Source organism: Candoia aspera, chromosome 1 (genome assembly GCF_035149785.1).
Source record: "Candoia aspera isolate rCanAsp1 chromosome 1, rCanAsp1.hap2, whole genome shotgun sequence".
Taxonomy (NCBI): Eukaryota; Metazoa; Chordata; class Lepidosauria; order Squamata; family Boidae; genus Candoia; species Candoia aspera.
In genome coordinates this window covers 268,651,016-268,658,102 of record NC_086153.1, presented here as the reverse complement: position 1 = coordinate 268,658,102, position 7,087 = coordinate 268,651,016, and positions in this window count along the sequence as shown.

Below are 7,087 nucleotides of genomic sequence, written 5' to 3'. Positions count from 1 at the left end.
TCGGTATCAAAGGCCTTCCGGAAATTGCAGGAGGTGCAAAATGCAGTAGCTAGGTTGAGAATAGGAGGCAAGCATTTTTGCTCTGTAATGTCTATTTCAGCAGAGTTGCACTTAAGATCTCCCTCAAGATGAGCATGACTCCTGGTGGCCATATGGATGCCTCCATGTTGTTTTCTTAGCAAAAGTATGAAGTGTTTGGCCACTTTCTTCTTCCAGGGTGTTATACTGACTTCTTGGTCTGCTCTGTACAGCCCTGCTATTCCCTAAAGGAAGGAAATTCAACATCTTTCTTTTTAAAAAAATATTTTATTAAGAATTTTAATTACAGTAGTAAAAACGAATACAAACTAAACTTAGAGAGAGAGGAGAATGGGGGAAAAAAGAATAAAAAGTGCAGGAAAAGAAAAGAAAGAAAAAGGAAGGAAGGGAGGGAGGAAAGATGGAAGGAAGGAAGACAGACAGACCTTGGGCCAGTCCCTCTCTCTCAGCCCAGCTCACCTCACAGGGCTGTTGTTGTGGGGAAAAAAGGAGGAGGAAGGAGTATTAGGTATGTTCGCTGCCTTGAGTTATTTATAAAAATAATAAAGGTGGGATAAAAATAAAATAAAAAATAAAATAAATATATAAAGGAGTGACTTCTAACCTTCATCACAACAAGTATAAACAAATTTAATAACTCTTCACCCCCTATAAGGATACAAACACATCTCTTCATCCCATATCCCATCCCTTATCTATAGTCAACTTTTCAGTCCGAACATCAGCAAAAACTCCATAAAGGGTTGTCAGAACATTGCAAAAAATGCCTTATTTTAACCTGGATCAAATAAACCAACTTTATATTCCTTTCTTTTACTTCTAACAGTCTTAATCTTTAATTCAATCAAATATTATCATAGAATTTGATTTCTCTTCAATTATTCTTTATCCCATCGCATAGATTTCTTCAAGACTTTAACAAACCTCTTTTGTAGATCCAATAAGAAAACATTTTCCAGGTTTCCAGAATAAACCATTCTCTTTGGTTTATCATTTGTATTTCCCTTTTAATTTTTAAAACTTCAGCCAGTTTCTTTTGTATATTCAGTAAAGCATCCTTTTCCAAATCATTCTCTTGGCCTGTCATTTGTAGTTCTACATTCTGTACTTGCTCTATCTTGTCAGATAAAATTTGTTCCACAACTGTCATTCCTTCATTAATATCTTTTAGACATAGTCTATCCATAGAAGCAGTCATCATTGCTGACAGTGTTGATATTGTAGTTACTAACTTTCTGGCTCCATTCTTCAAAAATCTCCTTTAATATTTCCGATATTATAATGTTTTGTAAGTCCCAGTATTAACTGACATCCTGCTTGTATTTTTTCTCCTGCTTAAAATCTTTAGTTCCCTCTGTATCCAGTTTCTAAAATTATCACTTATCTTTTGTTATGACTTGCAATAACCAGGATAGCCAAAAGTTTCCCATGAGAAGTTTTTATTTTTTATAGTAATTCCAAAATCTTATAGTAAAGGTCAATATTCCAAATTTATCTGAACCCTTAATCTGTTTTCTTAGATCAAAATCTTATTTAGCTTTTTGCTGTTTATTTCAAATTCTTTAAGTTCTTAAGCTTGTAATTAACTTTTCTTCAGAGTTGAACTCACCTAGTGAAGACTTTTCAAACTTGTTCCAAAGGCCTCTAATAGCTTTAAGATAGTTAATAGGCAATTTCTCAAAGTGATTAGAAAGTGAGGTTTGTGAACTTAGTGTCCTTTAAAAGGCTCCGCTGCAGTTGTGAGCAACATGTCTGATCCGTCGTCTCCTGGCACTCAAACCCGTGGAAATTTGCTGTCCTGCAGCCTCCTTATGGGGAGCAGCCATCCAGAGCACATGTGGGTGATCTCCCGTCATCTCCTTATCCAGAGAGGTTCCAAGGAACCAGTCTACTCACAGGTGCCTTCATCTTTGCTTCAATCGTCTCCACTTTCACAAAACCATCTTCAATTCACCACACCTCCCCCATGGAAATTCAACATCTTCCATATAGTTCTCGCATTTGATCCAGTTATCGTTGAGGTAATACTTGCAGTCCCCAGGCCTCCTAAAGCCAGCTGGGCAGTCACCAGATGTCATGTTCGCCGTTTCAATGTCTTTGATACATCGTAACGTTTCGCATGTCATTAGCTGGATACGTGTTTCATCTTTCACGGGAGGATGGGAGTAGTTATCTTTTGGCTGTGCTTTGGAATGTGTTTGCTTTATCTGCTATGTTCAAGGTTACTTTCCCAGGCTAGCAGGTCTGACGATTGCTAGCACCTGGGACGGGCGGGGCTGTTGCCAGGGAGGTGGGATACGTTTGCACTGAGGGTTTTAAGTTTGTATTTGGCGCGCTTTTGCTCATTCTCAGCTTTCTCTGTATTTGCCATAAGTTCCCTAATAAATCAGATTTCATTTAGCAGCCTCTTGTGAGTCTGAGTATTTGGGCTGGGCAATCATTACATAAAGCTGAGAATCTAAGATCCCAACTCCGCTGGCCCCTTTCCAGGAAAGGGCAAGTTGTCTAACCCTGTGAGGGAGAGCGCCAGCGATGACCGAACCCGATATTGTGCTGATGGAAGAAGGGGAGCCGGACTCGACCGTGAGATGCCCCGACCGACCGTCCCAAGTGGGGGAGCTGTCAGCTATCCTGGAAGAGGCAAGCTCCGAGTCGGAGGGTGAAGCCGGGGGCATGAAAACTGCCCCGGAGACTATCGTAACCACCCCGGGTGAGCTGGTCACCTGGGACGAGACCCAAGGGGATGTATCGGTGGTGGGTGGTCCATCCTGGAGGCAGAGGTACCCACTGTCCCCTACAGTAATCCAGGTGCAGCCCAAGGAGGGCTCCCCCACCCCGGACCGTATCCGGGTGTTGGAGTCGAAAATGGACTCATTAGAGACGATACTGAAACAGCTGAGTCTAGACCTGAGTTCGTTGAAGGAAACCCGGGACGGGTCAAGCCAATGGCATTCGACCCCTTCGTCCCAGGGGCAGTCCCCAGAGCAGAGACGGACCGCGCGTCCGAGGGAAGGGGAACAAGCGGTCCGGATGGAAGTAGCATCACCACCCGTGCGGCCAGCCCCAGCTCCCGCCGCCGCGGGCCGGAGAGACGCAGCTCACCGAAGCCCCGGGGGTGGGGCGCAGCCCGTCGGGCAGGATGAGAGACTTCCCTGTCAAGTTTGATGGGGATCCGACAAAACTCTCATTCTTCCTGACAAATGCTAAAGCATACATGGAGGAATGGGGGTCGCTTTTTCGATCGGAAAAAGCAAAGATCATCACCATTGCCACCAAACTGAAAGGGAGGGCGGCAGACTGGTATGTCCAGATGTGGCAGTCGGAAGCGCCTGAACTGGAGAAATTTAACGAGTTCCTCTGGGCGTTGAGGCAGCACTTTGAGGATCCCCTGGCAAAAGAGAGGGCAAAGCGAGCTTTGAAGGAACTCAAGCAGGGATCAAGATCCGTGGCTGATTACGCGCTGGAGTTCAAAGCGCTTTCCAGGAAAGTGGATGACTGGTCCCAAGCCACCATCATCGAGTTATTCAAGGATGGCCTGAACACAGAGGTGCTGCGCTGGTCCTTGGGGAGGGACGACCCCTATACGTTGTACGAGTGGATCCAGCTCGCGGGAAGGGCTGAGCATGCCCATGAGGTGTTCGCCCATCGGAGGGCTGCCAAGTCGGGGTGAGAGTTAAAGCCTAGTCACCCACCGAGCACCGGGGGACGACCCGGACAAAGAGCCTGGGAAGAGGAGCGAGAGAAGCGGTATGCGAAAGGGCAATGTCTGCGATGTGGTAAGGAGGGGCATCGAGTAGCGGCATGCCCAAAGGCAAAGGGGGAAGAACGGCTGGGGAAGCCGCCGACGAAGTCCCCTTCCCTGCTGAGGAAGCAGAAAGCGGCGGTGGCTGAAAGCAAGGGAGACGGTGTGCCATTCTACGAGGAGGAGGGGGAGCCCGAACTACTGCAGCCGGCGGGAAACGGCAGCCACCTGCTTTAAAGGGTGCCGCTGGGCAGGTGGTGGAAGAAGGGCGTGAGCCTTCATCGGTGAGTGGCAGTTACCGCATTCTCACGGTGAAATTGGAGTTGGGCTCCCGATCCAAGACTGTAGAAGTATGGGCCATGATCGATTCGGGGTGTTCCAGGTGTTTGATGCACCCCGATGTGGTAGCGGCTCTGGAGCTACCCACGTTCCCCTTGCAGCGACCCATCACCTTTACACAGCTGGATGGGTCCATGGCAGGGGGCAAACCAGTCACCCATTTCACAGGGCGAGTAGCCTTGCAGCTGGGCAGCCATCGCGAAGGTTTGTCCTTTGTCGTGGCTCCGGTGGGAGGTCCCTTGGTGGTTTTGGGGGTGCCCTGGTTGGTTCAGCAGAATCCCCAAATAAACTGGGTTTACCGGACTGTCACTTTTAGGGATGGATTTTACCAAGCACCAGACGGGAAGGGTACCCCAGAGGAGATGGTGGGGGTAGCGGCAGCTGCGACTCCGCATTGCCCGGCCCCTCCTCTGGAAGGCTTGCCGCTTGAGTATCAGATGTTTGCTGATGTGTTCGGCGAAAAGGAAGCGGATCAATTGCCCCCTCATCGGAAAACGGATTGTGCCATTGAGCTGGTGCCCAATACCCAATTGCCCAAGCCAAAGATTTATTCCATGACGCAAAAGGAACTAACTTTGCTGAGGGACTTTGTGGACAAAAACTTGGCGCGGGGATTCATTGAGCCAGCGAATTCACCGGTGGGGGCACCGGTCCTCTTCCGCCCAAAAAAGGACGGGACATTAAGACTCTGTACCGATTTCCGTGGGTTAAATGCCGTCTCAATTTCCAATAAATATCCTTTGCCATTGATCAAGGACATGTCACATCTGGCGAAGGGTAAAATCTTCTCTAAACTCGATTTGAGAGAAGCATATTACCGTGTACGCATCAAAGAGGGCGATGAGTGGAAAACGGCATTCAATTGCCCGTTGGGTGCATTCCAGTATAAGGTGTTACCTTTTGGACTGGCTAGGGCCCCTGGGGTATTTATGCAATTGATCAATGAAGTACTTCATGAGCATCTGTTTAAAGGGGTACTGGTGTATTTGGATGATGTATTGATTTATACTGAAACCATGGAAGAACATGTCTCTCTGGTAAAAAGGGTGCTTAGCAAACTCAGAAAAGCAGAATTGTATGCCAAACTGTCTAAATGTGCCTTTCACCAGACGCAAATTGACTATTCGGGGTATAGAATTTCTGATAAGGGCATTGAAATGGACCCTGCTAAGGTGCAAGCTATCATGGACTGGGAAAGCCCCCGCACCCGCAGGCAACTTCAAAGTTTCCTGGGGTTCAGTAATTACTACAGATTATTCATAGGGGGGTTCGCTGAAATTGCCTTGCCACTAACAGAATTACTTCGAACCAAGGGACTTGGGGATACTCGAAGAGTAAAGAACCCAGGGGCGCTGCTGCGCTGGACACCTGCCTGTCAAGCGGCGTTCGAGCGGCTCAAAGCGGCTTTTACCAAAGAACCAATTTTGCAACACCCTGACCCCTCTAAGCCTTTTGTGGTGCAGGCTGATGCATCCGATTATTCCATTGGGGCATTGTTGATGCAAGCTGACGGGGCAGGATGCCTCAAACCGTGTGCCTACCTGTCCCACAAATTCTCGGAGACTGAGAGGCGATGGCATGTATGGGAGAAAGAGGCATTTGCAGTGAAAGCCGCGTTAGAAGCTTGGCGGCATTTGCTGGAGGGGGCAAATCACCCTTTTGAGGTGTGGACAGACCATAAAAACTTGGAGGCTCTTAGCACCCCGAGGAAACTGAGCCCAAAACAAGTCCGTTGGGCTCAATTCTTCAATCGTTTCAATTTCCAATTGAAGTTTATTCCGGGGAAAAAGAATTTCCTGGCTGATGCGTTGTCACGACAACCTCAGGACTCTGGTACAGTGCCAGAGGTGGTTAGCACCCTGTGGACGGCGCCCCAATTGGGTATGCAGGCTGTGACGCGCAGCCAAACGCGCACGCAGCAGCCACCCTCTGCGGACCCAGGGCAGCTGACTGCTTTGTCAATTCCCTCCCAGTTGCAACAAAAGTTTCTGAAAGAGCTGAAAACTGATACTTGGTTGCTTGCAAACAAAGACAATGTTACTTTTGACCGAGGCTTTGCTTGGAAATCCAACCGCCTCTACGTTCCGGAGAGGTTAAGAAAAGAGGTGTTGCTCCGTTCACACAATGACAAAGTAGCGGGACATTTTGGGTTTGTGAAAACTTTGCACCTGGTTCGGAGGCAATTTTGGTGGCCCACCTTACGCAAAGATGTCAAAGAGTATGTCGCCTCTTGCACTGTATGCGCGATGTCTAAGCGCAAGGTGGGTAAACCTCAGGGGCTGCTGCAGCCGGTCGCCACCCCAGCTTGCCCTTGGGATGAAATTTCCATGGACTTCATTGTTGAATGACCACCCAGTCAACGCAAAACTGTCATTTGGGTGGTCAAAGACTATTTCTCGAAGCAAGCCCATTTCATCCCTTGCGTGTCAATCCCTTCGGCACGTCAATTGGCCCGCCTGTTTCTAGTACACGTGTACAGGCTACACGGATGTCCCTCTCGTTTAATTTCGGACAGGGGCACACAATTTACCTCGCAATTTTGGCGGGCATTCCTCAAACTGCTGGGCACGAAGCAAGCCCTGTCCACTGCGTGGCATCCACAGACGGACGGGGCCACAGAGGCTTTAAATTCTACTCTGGAGCAGTACCTTCGGGCTTCTGTGAATTACCAGCAAGATGACTGGGTGGACCTCCTCCCTTTTGCTGAAGTTGCTTACAACAATGCGGTCCATCAAAGTACTGGTCAAACTCCATTCCGTGTTGCTCAAGGCAGAGACTTTGTACCCATCCCAGATTTACCGCAACCTCCGGGCGGCCTGACCTCACCGGGTGATTGGGCAACACAACTAGCAGATTCCTGGCCCATGATTCAAAAAGCATTGGCTGATGCCCAATTGGATTACAAACATTATGCTGATCAGAAACGTGCTCCTCAGCCTGCATTTCAAGTTGGTGACTTGGTTTACC